Here is a 21,409-nt window from a genome sequence, read left to right on the forward strand (position 1 = left end):
CTGTAATGGATCCATAGACATCCCAGTCTACATTAGGTAGGTTGAAGCATGATTCGGGTACTTCTGCGATACAGAATGTAGACTCCCTTTGAATGATTCTAGAACTGTTACGGTGGAACATGTTGGCCAGTAGTAGCAACCCACAATTAACTTCATTTCTCCTAGCCCTATTAAACGTGTCCAGATAACTTCACAATCACACTCTACTTCGACTTCAGTAGATACAATATTTTTGTCAACTACAATGAAGACATCACCTCCTACGGTGTCTAATCTGCCTTTCTGATGCACATTCCAACCCTCACTAAATATTTCAGAACTTACTATCTCAGGGTTCAGCCAGGTCTCAGTCCCGCGGAATAATTTGCGCTCCACACGCTTCCTGGAGGGCAGTAAATTCACGAACTTTATTCCGAACACTCTGAAAATTTACTGCTAATATCTTGATAGCTGAAGTGTCTTTATACTGAGCGCGTCCTTATTTCCGTGCCTACAAGTCGACTGGTGAGTGTTCATCAGGACACCTTGCATTACTGCCTAACCTAAAGAAAACCATGTGTACGCCACAAGCACTCTGCTACCCGAGTAGCCGCTTCCTTTGAGTAGTGCACCCATGAACTATCTAGGGGCGTAATACAATTCCCCACCCAATAGCTCAAGTCTAGAAATCTGCAGCCAAGACCGTCACAGAGTCGACGAAGCCTCTGGTTGAGATCCTCCACTCGGCTCCAAACCAAAGGACCCAGATCCACTCTTGGAACGATGCTGCAAATAGAGAGCTCTGCTTGCACCCCGCGTGCGAGGCCAGCGGTCTTCACCAAATCCGCCAGCCGCCCGTACGAACTGAGGATCTCCTCAGAACCCAAGCGACAGGCATCATTGGTGCCGACGTGAGCAACTACTTGCAGACGACTGCAACCCGTACGCTCGATAGCCGCAGGCAAGGCCGCCTCAACATCTTGGATGAGGCCCCCAGGCAGAAAAAACCGAGTGCACGTCGGATTTCTTTCCAGTCCTGTACGCTATTTCGCTAAGGGGCTCCATCACCCGCCTAACGTTGGAGCTCCAATAACCAGCAAGCCTTTGCCTTTGCCCCCCCCCCCCCCCCACCCCTCCAAGGGCCCGAGCAGGATTCCAACCTGCCATCGTAGCAGTCGCGCAGTTTCGTACTGCAGCGCTTAGAACCGCTCGGTCACCTCGGCCTGATAACCAGGCATTCTACTTATTTTACATTCATATATTTTAGTAGGACTGTTACTCTACATCTAGTACAAAAAGTGAAATAAATAATTACACAGTCACACTTAGAAAAAATACATACATAGAGTTTATATTCGTAGATGATAAGTACTGTTATAATTAGACACTATGAAAGAGAAAGATTTTAGATAGGAGTGCTAGTAGCAGGGAGTATGAGGCAGACTGATGGTGAATGGAGGAGAAGAATAGAGACATATAAAGAAATATAAAGGAAAAGAAGATGGCTTGGATAATAGAGATCGATGAAAAGGAAGAAGAGAAAGGAGCAGATAGGAGACACTAGCTTTGCTATTTCACAGAGGAGAGGATTGGCTTTGTACATTAATTTTGTGGAAAACGTTATGAGGATGATAGTAGGAAATGCTTCATCTTCTTCATAAAAGCAGCACGGGATTGAATTTTGCGGATGGTAAGGGGCAGTTTGTTCCAGAAGCGGGCAGCGGCAACTGAGAAGGAGTTTGCAAAAATTTTTGTTTTGTGAGTGGGCACAGTTAGGATACCAAATAAGAGTGACCTAGTGTTTCGATGGCATGAAATGTGTTTAATCTATGAAGCAAGGTACTGGGGTGCCTGCGTGACGAGGAGTCGGTGAAGAAGACCTAGAGTGTCCGGCCGCAGCCACCCTGGCTGGGAGTATGAAGCATGATAATATCGGCTAACGTTGCAGGTGTATATCACACAGGCATTTATGGTTAGTTCTATCCGTCTTTTGTTTTCCCTACTCATGCCTTGTTGAATTACATCACAATAGTAGAGGTTCGGTAGAACGAGTGCTTGCACGAGCTGGCGTTTCAAGTCCTGTGGAAATACGTTCCGAAAATTTTTGAAAGCATAGAGACATGCTGACGTCTTCCAGCACACTGCGACTGTAGTCTCCGCCCAGTTGAGATGCTTATCCAATGCTACACCCAAGTTCTTAACTGTTTTCTGATATGGTATTGGAATACCGTGGAGCAGAATAGGAGGCAGCCGTTCGCGTAAATCTGAACTTATTAATTTCTGATGGGGTATTAAGATTACATGTGTATTGTGTCTTTTTTGCATTTAGTTTAAGCTCCAGGTTTTTCGGCCATGTCACTATTGAGCGACTGCAGTGTTTATATCTTCAGGTCTGACGCTTCGGTAGAGCTGGAGGTCGTCGGCATAGAAATGATATTTACAGGAGGATAGAACCGAAGAAATATCGTTGACATACAAAGAAAACAAAAGTGGTCCTAAGACTGATCCTTGTGGCACTCCCAAGGAGCCATGTTTCCAGGAAGATTTTTCATTTACGCGGACAACACATTGTTGTCTGTCTTTTAAGCAGTTTACACTATCTGAGATATTAAGCTGTTGCATTTTTCTAAGTAATATGTCAAAGTTAACAGTGTCAAAACTTTGCTGAAGGCTAGTAACGTCAATATTGTTGCCTTTCGGCTATCGATGGTATATTTCAGGTGATCAGTTACTTTAATTAGAGCAGTGTTTGTGCTGCGATGTTTACGGAAACCGGATTGAAATTTGTCATATAGGCTGAATTCATGCAGGTGTTCAGTGATTTGATCATGAACAATATATTCAAGTGCTTTGGAAACAGCAGGCAGTATGCTAATTGGTCGGTAATCACTAGGCAGTTGCGGGTTTTTGATATTACGATGGATCGAATTATGCTTCTTTTCCATACAGTGGGATGTATTCCGTTCACAAGGGAAGAATTAAATATGTCAGTTAAGACAGGTACTAAGATATCGGCAACATTCTTAATCATGGTTATACTGATACTGTCATTGCCTATCGCATCAGAAGAGATTCTCATTATTGCTTTTCTTTCCGTATTTATTGTTACGTGTTTTAGATGGAAGGTATCGTTGTTAGTCATCCAGTTGGGGGATTCTTGTGGACGGTAATTATCAGCCGTGTGGGTATACAGAGGTGCAGAGAAGAATTCATTTAATTCGTTAGCTGAAAAATTAAAAGCAGTTTCCGATTTTGCCTTTCCGACTCCCAAGCTACAGAGATTCTTCCATAGAGTCGTGGGTGTCAGATCGCTGCATATCTACATCTACATCTACATCTACATGACTACTCTGCAATTCACATTTCAGTGCTTGGCAGAGGGTTCATCGAACCACAATCATACTATCTCTCTACTATTCCACTCCCGAACAGCGAGCGGGAAAAACGAACACCTAAACCTTTCTGTTCGAGCTCTGATTTCTCTTATTTTATTTTGATGATCATTCCTACCTATGTAGGTTGGGCTCAACAAAATATTTTCGCATTCGGAAGAGAAAGTTGGTGACTGAAATTTCGTAAAAAGGTCTCGCCGCGACGAAAAACGTCTATGCTGTAATGACTTCCATCCCAACTCGTGTGTCATATCTGCCACACTCTCTCCCCTATAACGCGATAATACAAAACGAGCTGCCCTTTTTTGCACCCTTTCGATGTCCTCCGTCAATCCCACCTGGTAAGGATCCCACACCGCGCAGCAATATTCTAACAGAGGACGAACGAGTGTAGTGTAAGCTGTCTCTTTAGTGGACTTGTTGCATCTTCTAAGTGTCCTGCCAATGAAACGCAACCTTTGGCTCGCCTTCCCGACAATATTATCTATGTGGTCCTTCCAACTGAAGTTGTTCGTAATTTTAACACCCAGGTACTTAGTTGAATTGACAGCCTTGAGAATTGTACTATTTATCGAGTAATCGAATTCCAACGGATTTCTTTTGGAACTCATGTGGATCATCTCACACTTTTCGTTATTTAGCGTCAACTGCCACCTGACACACCATACAGCAATCTTTTATAAATCGCTTTGCAGCTGATACTGGTCTTCGGATGACCTTACTAGACGGTAAATTACAGCATCATCTGCGAACAGTCTAAAAGAACTGCTCAGATTGTCACCCAGGTCATTTATATAGATCAGGAACAGTAGAGGTCCCAGGACGCTTCCCTGGGGAACACCTGATATCACTTCAGTTTTACTCGATGGTTTGCCGTCTATTACTACGAACTGCGACCTTCCTGACAGGAAATCACGAATCCAGTCGCACAACTGAGACGATACCCCATAGCTCCGCAGTTTGATTAGAAGTCGCTTGTGAGGAACGGTGTCAAAAGCTTTCCGGAAATCTAGAAATACGGAATAAACTTGAGATCCCCTGTCGATAGCGGCCATTACTTCGTGCGAATAAAGAGCTAGCTGCGTTGCACAAGAGCGATGTTTTCTGAAGCCATGCTGATTACGTATCAATAGATCGTTCCCTTCGAGGTGATTCATAATGTTTGAATACAGTATATGCTCCAAAACCCTACTGCAAACCGACGTCAATGATATAGGTCTGTAGTTAAATGGATTACTCCTACTACCCTTCTTGAACACTGGTGCGACCTGCGCAATTTTCCAATCTGTAGGTACAGATCTATCGGTGAGCGTGCGGTTGTATATGAGTGCTAAGTAGGGAGCTATAGTATCAGCGTAATCTGAAAGGAACCTAATCGGTATACAATCTGGACCTGAAGACTTGCCCGTATCAAGCGATTTGAGTTGCTTCGCAACCCCTAAGGTATCTACTTCTAAGAAACTCATGCTAGCAGATGTTCGTGTTTCAAATTTTGGAATATTCCATTCGTCTTCCCTGGTGAAGGAATTTCGGAAAACTGCGTTCAATAACTGCTAAAAGGGAGCGAGCGTGCCTTACTTGAGTATTGTTTCACTCTGTTCCGTAACTTTCTATATTCTTCGAAACGCTCGGTTTTCGGATCTGCCTTTAACCGCATGTTGGCAGCATCCTTATTATTCATTATTTGACGTAATTCAGGTGTCATCCATGGAGCAGGAGATTTTCTTAAACGGATTGTGCGTACCAGTGCATGTTTGTCATAGAGGACAGTGAGTTTATCACCAAGTTCATTAATTTTGCCATCGATTGTAGGTTCTGTGATTATTTGATGCCGCGAGATTTCTGAGCAATCGGCTGTTAGAGCGTCAAGGTCAATACGTTTCATGTTCCTACAAGTTATGAACGCGATTTGATCCTTGGGGGCTGCACAGAGTAGGCTGTGCTGAGAGGCCGAGGGCCTAAGTTTGACCAACATCTCTTACTTTGTCAGTCTGTTTGTTGCGGTTACGTCTATAAGAGTATGACTGTGCGCCGTATGGTGTGTAGGTTGTAATGGAAGAATGTTCATGCTATTGCAACTAAACAATTTTCTTAGGTTTATTGCAGAGGGAGTGTCTCTTAGCAGGTCTATGTTCAAGTCATCCATTACGATGACATGTTCGTATTGACACTGAAGTGAATGTAATTCCTACTGAAAGGAACTCATTGAGCTTATTTTTGGCGGCTTGCACAGCAGTCAAGAACTTCCGACTTTGTGTATTTATTTCAGTTAACATGAATTCAGCTTCTTTTTCTTCAGCAGGGTTTGACGTAGATAAGACTTTCACTTTGAGATCTGTTCGTATATACGAGCCGACCCCACCACCTCGCTTTTTTGATCTGTCTGCCCTAAGAAATGTGTAACTTAGGAGATGAATAGATGCAGAGGATATGTGTGGTTTTAACCACGTTTCGGGTAAGAGAATTACATGGTAATTTAGTTGATTGAAGAGGAGGCTAAGTACTTCGTAATGTGCAGGTGAAGACTGGGTGTTGTTGAGCGCTACTAAAAGCTCTGACGCATTCCGCTGTGTAGCTTGGAGTAGGGTGGCACACTGGTTTGTCCCTTTGTTAGGCACTACCTCCCGCGAGGGGCACTAGCCGCTGCTTCCGCGAAGTGACATAACACAGGGGTGTCCGAGATTTTGCTCTCCCTGTTTGTGACTCCGGGAGTGCCGAAAGAAAGGTGATCGCAAGAGATTTCCTGAGGTTGCAGGGGTATAGAAAATGGAGCAGTGGTATTCGGTGGAAGGAGAATAGGACCAAAACAGTGACGGCCGTGTGTCACTGTGTATCCTCTGTCGTCAGAGGTAAAATGTAATTGCTGTATTTGGAACAGCTTAGGGTGGAAATAAAGAAAAGGGGAGTGATTTAAAAGGCCGATGCGGCCAGCAGAGAGAAGTAGGCTTAATAACTAATAGATTATCGTAGGAAGCTAGAATTAAATTGAAATGTACTTAAGTGATACTGAAAGTGATTTTTGCTATAAACAATTTAAACCGAAGAGTTGTTGTTGTGGTCTTCAGTCCTGAGACTGGTTTGATGCAGCTCTCCATGCTACTCTATCCTGTGCAAGCCTTTTCATCTCCCAGTAACCACTGCAACCTACATCCTTCTGAATCTGCGTAGTGTAGTCATCTCTTGGTCTCCCTCTACGATTTTTACCCTCCACGCTGCCCTCCAATACTAAATTGGTGATACCTTGATGCCTCAGAACATGTCCTACCAACCGATCCCTTCTTCTGGTCAAGTTGTGCCACAAACTTCTCTTCTGCCCAATCCTATTCAATACTTCCTCATTAGTTATGTGATCTACCCATCTAATCTTCAGCATTCTTCTGTAGCACCACACTTAAAAAGCATCTATTCTCTTCTTGTCCAAACTATTTATCGTCCATGTTTCACTTCCATACATGGCTACACTCCATACAAATACTTTCAGAAACGACTTCTTGATACATAAATCTATATTCGATGTTAACAAATTTCTCTTCTTCAGAAACGCTTTCCTTGCCATTGCCAGTCTACATTTTATATCCTCTCTACTTCGACCATCATCAGTTATTTTGCTCCCCAAATAGAAAAACTCCTTTACTACTTTAAGTGTCTCATTTCCTAATCTAATTGCCTCAGCATCACCCGACTTAATTCGACTACATTCCATTATCCTCGTTTTGCTTTTGTTGATGTTCATCTTATATCCTCCTTTCAAGACACTATCCATTCCATTCAACTGCTCTTCCAAGTCCTTTGCTGTCTCTGACAGAATTATAATGTCATCAGCGAACCTCAAAGTTTTTACTTCTTCTCCATGGATTTTAATACCTACTCCGAACTTTTCTTTTCTTTCCTTCACTGCTTGCTCAATATACAGATTGAATAACGTCGGGGAGAGGCTGCAACCCTGTGTCACTCCCTTCCCAACCACTGCTTCCCTTTCATGCCCCTCGTCTCTTATAACTGCCATCTGGTTTCTGTACAAATTGTAAATAGCCTTTCGCTCCCTGTATTTTACCCCTGTCACCTTCAGAATTTGAAAGAGAGTATTCCAGTCAACATTGTCAAAAGCTTTCTCTAAGTCTACAAATGCTAGAAACGTAGGTTTGCCCTTCCTTACTCTAGCTTCTAAGATATGTCGTAGGGTCAGTATTGCCTCACGTGTTCCAACATTTCTACGGAATCCAAACTGATCTTCCCCGAGGTCGGATTCTACTAGTTTTTCCATTCGTCTGTAAAGAATTCGCGTTAGTATTTTGCAGCTGTGACTTATTAAGCTGGCAGTTCGGTAATTTTCACATCTGTCAACACCTGCTTTCTTTGGGATTGGAATTATTATATTCTTCTTGAAGTCTGAGGGTATTTCACCTGTCTCTTACATCTTGCTCACCAGATGGTAGAGTTTTGTCAGGACTGGCTCTCCCAAGGTCGTCAGTAGTTCCAGTGGAATGTTGTCTACTCCGGGGGCCTTGTTTCGACTCATATCTTTCGGTACTGTGTCAAACTATTCACGCAGTATCGTACTTCCCATTTCATCTTCATCTACATCCTCTTCCATTTCCATAATATTGTCCTTAAGTACATCGCCCTTGAGTAGACCCTCTATATACTCCTTCCATCTTTCTGCTTTCCCTTCTTTGCTTAGAACTGGGTTTCCATCTGAGCTCTTGATGTTCGTACAAGTGGTTCTCTTATCTCCAAAGGTCTCTTTAATTTTCCTGTAGGCAGTATCTATCTTACCCCTAGTGAGATAAGCCTCTACATCCTTACATTTGTCCTCTAGCCATCCCTGCTTAGCCATTTAGCTGTCGATCTCATTTTTGAGACGTCTGTATTCCTTTTTGCCTGATTCATTTACTGCATTTTTATATTTTCTCCTTTCATTAATTAAATTCAATATTTCTTCTGTTACCCAAGGATTTCTACTAGCCCTCGTCTTTTTACCTACTTGATCCTCTGCTGCCTTCACTACTTCATCCCTCAAAGCTAACCATTCTTCTTCTACTGTATTTCTTTTCCCAATTCCTGTCAATTGCTCCCTTATGCTCTCCCTGAAACTCTGTACAACCTCTGGTTCTTTCAGTTTATCCAGGTCCCATCTCCTTAAATTTCCACCTTTTTGCAGTTTCTTCAGTTTTAATCTAGAAGTCATAACCAATAGATTGTGGTCAGAGTCCACATCTGCCCCTGGAAATGTCTTACAATTTCTGGTTCCTAAATCTCTGTCTTACCATTATATAATCTATCTGAAACCTGTCAGTATCTCCAGGCTTCTTCCATGTATACAGCCCACTTTTATGATTCTTGAACCAAGTGTTACCTATGATTAAGTTGTGCTTTGTGCAGAATTCTACCAGGCGGCTTCCTCTTTCATTCCTTTCCCCCAGTCCATATTCACCTACTACGTTTCCTTCTCTCCCTTTTCCTACTACCGAATTCCAGTCACCCATGACTATTAAATTTTCATCTCCCTTCACTATCTGAATAATTTCTTTTATTTGATCATACATTTCTTCAATTTCTTCGTCATCTGTAGAGCTAGTTGGCATATAAACTTGTACTACTGTGGTAGGTGTGGGCTTCGTATATACCTTGGCCACAATAATGCGTTCACTATGCTGTTTGTAGTATCTTACCCGCATTCCTATTTTCCTATTCATTATTAAACCTACTCCTGCATTACCCCTATTTGATTTTGTGTTTGTAACCCTGAAGTCACCTGACCAAAAGTCTTGTTCCTCCTGCCACCGAACTTCACTAATTCCCACTATATCTAACTTTAACCTATCCATTTCCCTTATTAAATTTTCTAACCTACCTGCCCGATTAAGGGATCTGACATTCCACGCTCCGATCCGTAGAATGCCAGTTTTCTTTCTCTTCTCTCCTCCTCTTGAGTATTCCCCGCCCGGAGATCCGAATGGGGGACTATTTTACCTCCAGAATATTTTACCCAAGAGGACGCCATCATCATTTAATCATACAGTAAAGCTGCATGCCCTCAGGAAAAGCTACGGCCGTAGTTTCCCCTTGCTTTCAGCCGTTCGCAGTACCAGCCCAGCAAGGCCGTTTTGGTTATTGATACAAGGCCAGATCAGTCAATCATCCAGACTGTTGCCCCTGCAACTACTGAAAAGGCTGCTGCCCCTCTTCAGGAACCACACGTTTGTCTGGCCTCTCAACAGATACCCCTCCATTGTGGTTGAACCTACGGTACGGCTATCTGTATCGCTGAGGCACGCAAGCCTCCCCACCAACGGCAAGCTCTAGGCGCTTCAGTCTGGAACCGCTCACCGCTAAGGTCGCAGGTTCGAATTTTGCCTCGGGCATGGATGTGCATGATGTCCTTAGGTTAGTTAGGTTTAAGTAGTTCTAGGGGACTGATGACCTCAGCTGTTAAGTCCCATAGTGCTCAGAGCCATTTTATTTGGTTAATCAACTGAAGGCGAGACTAATAATTGCAATGGTGCTATTACAGAATGCAAGAGAATAAACTGAACAAATAAAAATAGTAGTAGCAGTAACTAAAGTTATGTAAACGTTAGAGCTGCAGGTAAAAAAAAACAATATAAAGTCAATACAATTACAAAAACAATAGTCTGAAGGTACAAATATGGCTATAATTAAAAAGTTAAGCAATTACAAGACAGTATATCTGAGTATAGGGACGTTACAATCTGCAAATAGTGTTAAGTTTGCACTTTTGGCTCGAGTAGCTTCACTTAATACTACTCAGTTCTGTCATGTTTGTGACTGTCTTCTTTCCAGCTGCTGTCTTAATGATTACTCTGCAATTCTGAGTCCACACATTCTGAAGACCGAAATGGGATATGGCACTGTTTAAAATCTTTAGCCGTTCGTATGTCAGATCGTCCCTTATTGTAAGCCCTGTCCTTGCTAACCCCTTCTTCTGGGTAAAGATCTCTGCCCTTTTTTGGTATGAGACAAATTTAAATATTATTGGACGATGTTTGTTAGCACCAGGTAGTTTTCGTCCCACCCGATGGCTCCTGTCAATGTCTGCCTTAGTTAATTCAAAGCCTAATTTTTCACGTGCAATCTGTATTAGTAGGTTGTCTGTGTCTTTTCCTTATTTTCTGCTACTCCAAACAGTCGTTTACTATTTCGCCTTTGGTACTGTTCTAGCTCGTCTGTTGCGGCATTTAGCTTCACTTCCAACTCTCGTGCCTTTTTCTCGTATTCAGACACAGCCTTTTTTAATGCTTTAGGTTCGGCAGTATTGGTCTCAACAGTTTCACCCATTTTGGCGTGGGCACATAGACTGTACGTGGTCACCAACAAAGCATCCGTCAGAGGAGGGCAGAGAAGTGTCCTACTTAGGCTATCTGGAGCCTTCGGTACCACCTCAGCGGATGCACTGTGTGTGGTGCTCGGAATATGCCCCATAAATATCACTATCAAATACAGAGCTGCAAGGTACTGGTTAAAGGTGGGGAGACTAGATAAGGTACACACAATAACCGATGTGCCGATAGAGACGATACACCTTAAAAGTTGGCGTTTGGATACATGGCAAGGTGAGTGGGATGTAAGTGATAAGGGACTTCCTCCCTGACATAAGGGAGCGGCAGAGAATGAGACATATCGATCCCAGCCGCGGTATGGTACATTTCTTAACCGGACACGGACCTTATCTCTCGCACTTAAACCGCGTGAGTCTGAGGCAGACACCTACATGCACATGCGGGGTAGAAGGTTCCCCAGAACACACTGTCATTTTCTGCGGGAAATACGTGAACAATAGACATACATTACACCTAGACTACATAGATACAGACATAGATATATACACAGCAATAAGAGACAAGAACAATGGGTGCAATTAAACGCACTGGTAAACAGTATTTCAAAAACAACACATGACGAGTACATGCGGGCACACATCACAGACATGCCTATGTGCAGTGTAACAACAGTCTCCAGAGGGTGGACAGCGATACCCACAGTGACAGCGAAAATAGTGACAATGAGGAGGAACAGGAGGAGGAAGCTGAGATGTGACAGTAAATAAGCAAAAGTGCTGGCGATCTAGCCAAGAAATCACCAAATGCTGTACATGGATGGGCACCTAAAGTAGTTAATATATAGGATTAGTAATAAATAGGATATGCAACATTATTTCTCTACTAACAACCATTTGTGTGTGTGTGTGTGTGTGTGTGTGTGTGTGTGTGTGACTGGCGGTCAACGGCTCGAAGAAACCATTGCGAGGTATTCACAGTCAGTCACATTTGGTAACAAGTCTCTCCTCTATCCTATCTTCTTTTTATATGCTTCGTAAAAAACAACAAAATTTTATTTGTATTTCAACCTTAAATTGCTGTTATTTTGAAAAGTATCATTCTTTGTAAATGTTGTAGATAAAACAAAAGAAAACTGTAAAAAGATGAAAAACGAAAATCGTAAGATGTACGACCTGTTTTGAACATCAAGTAACAGGTCTATAATTTGGCAATAAATAAATAAATTGAGTGGCAACAGCCGACATTATCAGATGAATCATGTTTCAGGCTTCGTTGGGCAGATTGCCGACGGTGTGTGCAGCGTGAATGGTCGGAAGGGCCAGGCAGCAGGAAGGACTTTTATGGTCCGGGGAATGCTATCGTGGCTCCATATCCAGATTTTTGGCAGGTGGTCACTTCAATGTGACGCATGAACGTATCTTCATATGTAGACGACTCTCTATGGCAGAGACAATTTACCAACAAGAAATTGAATTTGCACTAAGGATGCGAACGGAATGTAATTGTCGTGTTGCTGATACCCCATATGGTGCTCTTGGAAAATCCGCATGTGGTAAGGAGATCTGGACTGGTACACAGTAAATCTGAGCAGAATACACTCTGCTAGTTTTATTTACCTTATGAATTTGAAGTAGAACATAATACCGCGATGTCAGGAAATGTAAATTGCGACGGGACGTCTAGTGACAGAAAGCGTAATAAAATGGAAGGCCTAGCTGGCCGGTGAAGCCGAGCGGTTCTAGGCACATCAGTCTGGAACCGCGAGAACGCTACGGTCGCAGATTTGAGTCCTTCCTCGGACATGGATGTGTGTGATGTCCTTAGGTTAGTTAGGTTAAAGTAGTTTTAACTTCTAGGGGACTGATGACCTCAGCTGTTAAGTCCCATAGTGCTCAGAGCCATTTGAACAATTTTTTTGGAAGACCAACAGCCGTCCTTTCGATGTTATTATGGTTACCAGATTCGGTGCTTCAGGTCTTAACTGACGCTGAGGGGATTAACGCCAAATGCGTACACTATTCATCAGTGGCCAACATCTGTGAAACGGTTTTCGCAGATAACCTGTAACCTATAACAGCCACTTTGTATGTCCAACCTACATTTAAATGTATATTATATATAATTAAAAATGTAACAGATAAAGGGGTGATATTATATTCAAAAATCTCGAAAAGTTCTTGACTGATTTACTTCAAATTTTTACACAATCCTCTGATCGGACGAACGAAGGCTGTATAAAATATACAATAGTGAAACGATGCTAGGAAGCAGTAGAATTGTATTTCCAAGTAATTAGCTTATGATTAGAATACTACTACTGAATCTAAATTTTTGTAATAAAGAGCGCTCAAGGTCAGATGGACGGGGGATTGCGAGATAGAGGGGTGAGGAGAAACATACTAAGGGAGCGAAAAGGAGAGGCAGGAGGAGACGGATGTAGAAAGGGGTATGGAGGTGATGGACAGAGAGAAGGGGAGAGAGAGGGTTCAAATGGTTCAAATGGCTCTGAGCACTATGGGACTTAATATCCGTTGTCATCAGTCCCCTAGAAATTAGAACTACATAAACGTAACTAACCTAAGGATATCACACACATCCATGCCCGAAGCAGGATTCGAACCTGTGACCGTAGCAGTCATGCGGTTCCACACTGAAGCGCCTAGAACCGCACGGCCACACCGGCCGGTGCGGAGAGAGAGGGAACAGGAGATGCAGACGTTTAACCAGTTCCCATAATATTAGAAAGTGTGCTTTCTCTTTTCTTTCTTTGCCTTTCAACAGTAACTCCTGGCCGGAAAAAGCTAGTTTGCTAATAAAAATAACATCGGTTTTTACAGTACGCTCCTCTCGATAGGCATCTGGCTTCAATCCTCTTTACACCTACGTATCAAAATGCAAAATTATAGATTTAGTATAGATCGAACATGGAACACGATTTTAGCGACTTCATCTTAATTTATGAAACTGACTCAGAAAATAAATTGTGGTTGGTTCATCACAAGCTGTTACCATCATACTCACGGAGCTATTTAACAAAAGGATTTAGCTTTTTACGTTCCGAGCCCCAGCAGAAGAGTGCACAAAGAAATTTTTCCTTCTTTTATGAAATGCTGAACAGTTTCACATTTAGGACGTCCATCGAAAAAGACTTTGAAAGAGCTCTTCTCGGCCGCCACACTGCCACATCCTTGCTAGTTAATTACGCGTCGTCGCAGTCTCTCAGTAATTAAATTCAGGGAATAAAAAATAACAGGAAGCGAAACGCAAGGGAGGCGGTTGCGGTGGCGACTGTGCAGAAACAATGGCCAGGGAACAAGGGCGGAGGAAGCACAGGCGAGTCGCTGGGGTCTTTGTACCCGCCCGTGGGCTGCGGGGGTCGGGGAATGGGGGACTGGCTGCCTTTAAAGAAAAGCCAGTCTTAGCCACGCGGTGGCCGGTCGGGATCCCGGCTGTAAAATTAAACCCAGCTGCCCTCGGTGCACTCCTTCGGCTATGAATAATGTAGCAGACGGGAAAATTATTGAACAACAGTGCAATAAATCCGAGGGGCGGCGCCCCTGGACGCTGTCCAGGCGGCCGGAGGCTGTGGGGAGGGAGTGGGGGTGGGGTAAGAGCGGCCTGCGTCCTAGCCACAGTATCCGGGACCGCTGGATTAGCCGGTCAGGGGTTCTGCGCGGCAACATGGTAGCGACGGGCCGTGCGGGCGGCATATGAGCAAGGAGCGCACTGGCGTCGCCCGTTTCGATGGCGCCGAAGTCGAACAATGTGGAAGAAGTGAGCGAGACGGTAGCACGGTTTGTGTAATAATTAATTATACACCGCTCTGCAATACTTGAGGAAGAGCTACACTCAGGCTCATAAATTAAGGATAATGCTGATAGATGGTGAAACAACGCTCTGGTGGGCGGTTTGGGGGTTGAAATCACCTCGGGGTATGACCATGCTGTGCATTTGACGTGCGGTCGTCGCACGGTGGCGCTGGCAGCAGTCCACATATGCAGAGGTGTGTTGGTGTGTGTCAGAGTACTGTACAGTGAGTAAGAGTGAAGATGTTTGCAAACGTGCTAATGGTAACTGTGTGCAGAAAATAACTCAAAAAACATATATTGATGACGTTTTGAAGGGTAGAATACTAGGGCGACTGAAGGCTGGTCAAAAACAGCAGGTCGTAGCAAGGGCCTTCCGCGGGCCACAAAGTGTGATCTCAAGATTATGGCAACGATTCCAGCAGACAGGAAACGTGTCTAGGTGCTACAGTACGGGATGTCCAAAGTGTACAACACCACAAGATGACCGATATCTCACCATCAGTGCCCGCAGACGGTCACAGAGTACTGCACGCAGCCTTGCTCGGGACCTTACCGCAGCCACTGGAACAGTTGCCTCCAGACACACAATATACAGACGACTGAACAGACATGGTTTATTCGCACGGAGACCTGCAAGGTGCAGTCCACTGACCTCTGGTCACAGGAGAGCCCGTAAAGCATGGTGTCAAGAACACAGTACATGGACATTGGAACAGTGGTCCCAGGTTATTTTCATGGACGAGTCCATGTGTAGCCTGAACAGTGATTCTCTCCAGGTTTTCATCTGGCGTGTACCATGAACAAGATATCAATGTCCTTGAAAGGGACCTGTATGGAAGTCGTGGTTTGATGGTGTGGGGTGGTATTATGATTGGTGCACGTACACCCCTTCATGTCTTTGACAGAGGAACTACAACAGGTCAGGTGTTATGGGACATGATTTTGAACCAGTGTGTCCGCCTTTTCAGGGGTGCAGTGGTTCCCACCTTCTTCCTGATGGAAGATAACGCAAGGCCCCACCGAGCTGCCATCGTGGAGGAGTACCTTGAAACAGAAAATATCAGGCGAATGGAGTGGCCTGCCTGTTCTCTAGAGGTAAACCCCATTGAGCACGTCTGCGATACTCTCGGTCGACGTATCGCTGCACGGCTTCAAACCCCTAAGAGACTTCAGGAGCTCCGACAGGTGCTGGTGCAAGAATGGGAGGCTATACCCCAGCAGCTGCTCGACCACCTGATGCAGAGCATGCCAACCCGTTGTGCGGGCTGTGTACGTGTGAATCGTGAACGTATCCCATATTGATGTCGGCGTACATGCGCAGGAAACAGTGACATTTTGTAGCATATGTGTTTCGGGATAGTTTTCTCAACTTAATGCATCAATACCGTGGACTTACAGATCTACGTCGTGTGTGTTCCCTATGTGCCTATGCTATTAGCGCTAGTTTTGTGTAGTGCCATGTTGTGTGACACCACATTCTGCAATTAAACTTAATTTATGGGCATGAGTGTAGATAAAGGAACATAAGGTATTAACTTTTCGATGCAAATGAATGAAAGTTCGGGGGTATTTTGCCAGAGGTCTCCCAGTCTTGCACAGAAAGTTAGATGCTACACGATGTGAAGCCAGGGTGACTACAGCGTCAAATAGGGCTGGTCACGCAGCACAAAGCAGGTGAAGGAAAGGGAGACGGCAGTGTGTGTCAATCAGTGGGCGCTTACGAAGCCTTGCGGTGGCTCAGAGACAACATCTGGTCGAAATGTTTCCTTAAAAGTGAGATTCAACGGCCGTAAAGTATTTTATAAAATGCCTTTTAACCTTAATTGTCCCATTGATCATCCACACGTTTTGGTTATTAACCATCATCCACGCTGTGGTGTACAGCAGATTAAACAGCATCCCTTATTCGTGAATAATTTTGATATTCTCCAGCTTCAAAGGAATATGGGATGCTTTTATCTAATATGTTGTACCCTACATTTCGGATGTCGATTAATAACAGAAATCAGTAGATGAGTAATGGTACAAATAAACAGCTCATGGTTAAAATGCATTTTATACAAAAAATTTGGACCACTTGACGAAAATCATTGGGAAACTGGAAGGACGAAGTTTGCCGAGTGTAGTGTAGAAGTTTGGCATTGCTCACAGCAATTTTGAACTTGCGTAGCGAGCGTTCCGAACGAGGGGAACTGCGGCCCGAAAGAGAGGAGGTGTTCCACGATTGTCAACTAAAGCACCAGGTGGCCGACACAGGCAAGAAGGGATCCACATCAAACAGCATATGCAATGGCATCTACATTTAACAGGACGGCAATGCACGCGATCTAAAGCTTCACAGTGGCTCGGCGACTCCGTGGCTGCGGTGTCTTTGACTGACGATCAGTACGTTGTTTTACGTTGACAACCGCACATCGGCGTCGAGGTTTGCGATGGTGCCCTGAACTTAGGGGCGGGGCCAAGGGGAGATGTGCGTGCTCTTCTCGAATGACAGCAGATTCAATCCGATTAGTGGCTGTGGTTGTACAATAGTGTGGCAAGAAGAGGGAACACATAATGCTCCAAGGAACATCGTCGTTTTGACGGTGCAGATGTTATAGTGCTACGAGGCACGGTGTTGCTTGGACATACTGACCTCCTACGGTATGCGGTTCTTATGAAAAATTGAAAATTAGTAGCGTAGGTGACTGAAGATGGAAGGCGCCAAGAGGGGGTACTTGCCTCCGCCCTGGAGTACAGAGTTTTTATTCATAACAGAATTCTCACACACTTGTAATTTTCGTGAGTCTGCAAAACCTCTCGTTTAGCCAACTATAGCGTAATATGACTGATCGCAGTAAAATAACATGAGGTGGTGCACGACAAACCGGCCCCGAGTACAGACTACTCGCCAGTTACGCAGGATTTGTTGACCGCTACGAGCAGAATAGATAAACATGTAATATTTAGGCAGTGAAAAATATCAAATAGGCTGATGCGAACAATAACTTCGTAACAACAGATGATTGGTAGGCGACAATGAGCAGTCTGTAACACTACCGTCTGCTACTGCTATACCATAACCTTAAAGTTGGAGGCATATCGTAAAATGGAACTATCTTGTTAAAGCAATTATGTTATAAAGTAACAGAGCAGTGTTACCCTCTGAAAGGAATTTTGTTGTGTTGACCGCGATGTACCTAACGGAGGTGGCTTTATCGGAAGTGAAATTCAGAATCACGTAAATATTTAACCCGTAACAAACAATAATTTACCTAATCAAACAGTCCAAAGGGTAATAAAAACAGTTGTCAGCCTAATTAGGCATGAGAATGAGTAACATTCTTATTCAAGAACTGAAAATAAGTAACTTCAATGGGCTAACACAGCCTATACTTTTCTCACACGAGAGTGCAATGAACTCTGACACCTGCCATATGTTCACGTTAAGGTTGGAGCTGACAGAGCAGAACAAACTATTTGCATAAATATAACAGATAACAATACACATTGTTACCTTCAGGGCTTATTCAAACTGAATGGTCTCAATTACATTACTATTAATATTCGCTGTAGAATCATAAATTGGACATAGTTTCAGTCTCTCTTTTACCAAATACTTTTCTTCTGACATGGAAAAAAAAATTTCACTAGCAAATTATTTCTCACTGTCCTCTGAATAGAAAAAGTTTCTGTTTTCATATATAGTCGACTTTCTGTTACTTGTTACCTAGGATTAGCACAATAGACAAACTGCGGATCCTGTTATACTATTAACATGTACTTCCAATACACAAGAGAGACAAGCACTTAGCAAACATGAGTATATAACTTCCCACAAATGCAGTTCACGACTTTTAATGCAGTGAGACACAATATTGACAAATTTGTAAGATACTGACTCACCTTCAAAATTTTACAACAGGTAGCACTATGATCATTAACTAAGCAAAACTTTATAATCCTCAGTTTTAAGAAATTTTAATTTTTAAAAGTAACAGCAGATTGTCTATATTACTACAGTTTTCTACTTTCAGGTCAATGATTAATTAAGTAACTTTGAAAGTCCACGAAACTTGAAACTGGACTGTTTCAGTCACTGGGAGGCTTTCACAAAGCTACATTTACTACCTCCCACAATTTTACCAAATCCACAGTAAATCTGAATATTCCCTTCTTACCAAATATCAAACAACATTATTTAATAAACTGTTTGGCTTTGAGGCTTTAATTTCTTCCACAACAAGGACACTCGGTAAACATAGTTCAAACGGAGAGGAACCTGAGAGGGGTTGTGATAAGGAAAAAATCAAGGTAGGTAGATAAATTCAGTTATAAGTTACCTTATATTTGAGTACACTAAAACATCCAATGAGCTGATCGTTCACTTAACATATTTACAATTCCCTGGTTAATTTTTAATGACTGCGCAACGTGGTGGCGAGTGCATATCGGTGGGTGGATTTGCAGGCGGAAATGCTGGACTCTGTAATTTTCTGGTGGCGATGATAGGTACCAATTCCAGAATAGTTGCAGCTCTTTATCCATCCATCCGAGGTACGAAAAAGCCTCTCACGGCACCAGCACAAATCACAACTTTTACATGAGGAGTTGACAGTTTGGTAGCTCGTCCCCGACTGACTCTTGGTTCCACCTTTATATCGATGCCCACCACACCCACATTTTGCGCGTTCCCGAGGGAAACCACACCACCTTTTCCTTACAAAATAACTGAGAACCCTAAGTGAAGGTGAGCAGTTTACATAACAGCAACCAAACATATTAAATAAATCAGAACATTTGCACATATTGACATTTCCACAAAAAATTATTTAAACAAAATTATTCAACCTCAAGGATAACCAAAGAGATTATGTGAGAAAGACAAAACATATCATTTGCTTAGATTGTGCATATTACAGAGATTACACTTCATTACAGTATCGAATTAACCATACACTAATTACAAAAGTTCAACGATGGGATGATGAACAAAACAGAAAGCTAAATGCATCAACAAAAAGTATGTAGTGTGTAAGCTACGGTGTTACAAGTCTAGTACTCGGGGCCAATTTTTCGGTGCCACCCTATACCACTGAAATAATATTGTAGAAGTTATGATATTCTGTTTTACAAAATGTGACACCAGACTCTCGATTATGGAACGCGGACTTCTTTCGGTTGTAAGTCGGTCTGCCTTCGATAACAACGAACATGTTCTTTTACTTTGGATAAAAAAAAAAGACGGGAAATGACCACTCGTGAGTGCCGTGCCGATTTCGTTTGCACGTTTAATAAGAATAAAAATCTTGCCCTTTTACAAATATTTCTTCTGCTGTTTATCGAAATAGTGAAGTAAGCTGATATGCCTTTTTGTTACCTGAAAATATGTATGTAATTTACGTAATTATAAAATACATTTAAATTACCGTCTATGGACGCTGAATAGCATACGGAAAGAACCAGAAGTTCGAAGTTCAAGAAATGTTTGAAACACATCTAGAACGGTCGTGCGCATCGAATGTAACGAACATCTCTATACTGAACTAATGATGAGTAGTCGGCAGTGGTACTGCAACGAGACCGAGACAGACGGGAACGGGACCGAGGCTGGGACGAGACTGGCCGGCGTGCCGCTGCGGGAACGAGACAGACCATTTCCCGTTCCCGGGAACCATAAGTAGAAAGCCGCGGCAGAATTGAACTATGAAAGACCGTTCCTTAGAATTCGTTCACCGCTCGTTCCTTTCATCATGACGAACCGTTCCTTTGGACCCGTTAGTTCGCGAACGACCTATCTCTACAGTGAACGTTGTTGTGACACTGTACTCCTTCCTCATGTGCGTTTTTCATGCGGCCCTGACTTCATTTTTATGGATGACAGTGGGAGAGCGCATCCAACACCGGAGCTGAAGGAGCCCTTGGAACGAGAGGATATTCGGTGAATGAACTGCCCGTGCCCCTGACATAAATTCCTTCGAGCAAGCTTGGGATGCGTTGGGGAGACGTATTGGAACACATATACATGCACCAGTGACTATCCAGTAGTTATTAACCCCGCCCTTGTGGAGGAATGTAACGGCCTGCCACGTGCACTCTTGGTCAACTTTGTGTCTAGCAAGGGAGAATGTCACAAAACATTTACTGCCAGGCGTGGCTGTCACACAACCTATTAAGAACCGTGTGCCGTCTTTTGTAATGCCCGCAGGATTATAAATCGTTTGATTTGATTGTCATCATTGTCTTTGAACGAAAGTGTCGTTTCCGTTCGTATCATTCCGTATTTCTTTCAGTTATCCACAGCATTATACAGGTCTTTCTACGTATGGATGAAGGTTCCCAGAGCCATGTTACTTGGCACGGAAATATCGTGCGAAAGTTACTTTCCTTCTAAGACAGTCTTGTTCCTGGCAGCTCATCGAATGGAGGTGATTCAAAACGCTAGTCTTGTGCTTTGAACATCGGATGCATTCGACGGTCGTGTATCAGGAAAACTGTATGATCACAGCTAGCGACGTATATTTGGGTTCTCTTTACACAGTTGGAAATTATCCAGTGTTTAAGGTTCCCCTTAGCGTTGCATTTTGAATTCGAGTTCGCCATGGGGAATGTTAAACCAGACAGATGGTCTCACTTGTGTTGTCATGTTTCAGGAGCTAGTAACATTACGTTGATTTATCTTTGCGCTCTGATGACGATAGCGGTGTTATACGATTTGATCTGTTACTTTGTATTTATCCATGACTGATAGCTTTTCGTATGTTGTCTCTTTCAATCATTATATTTGATTTTTCATATGCTTAGCCTTTCCTTTCTTCTCGAATTTCACAAAGTATCCAAAATCTCTGTCTAGGGATACTGAAGATTGGTTTCATATAAGCGTGCCCTATCGATTTCCTTTACTGTCAATTTAAACTGAGCATAAATAAGAGGTGCTTCCAATTATCAT

Source organism: Schistocerca gregaria, chromosome 1 (genome assembly GCF_023897955.1).
Source record: "Schistocerca gregaria isolate iqSchGreg1 chromosome 1, iqSchGreg1.2, whole genome shotgun sequence".
In the NCBI taxonomy this organism is placed as follows: Eukaryota; Metazoa; Arthropoda; class Insecta; order Orthoptera; family Acrididae; genus Schistocerca; species Schistocerca gregaria.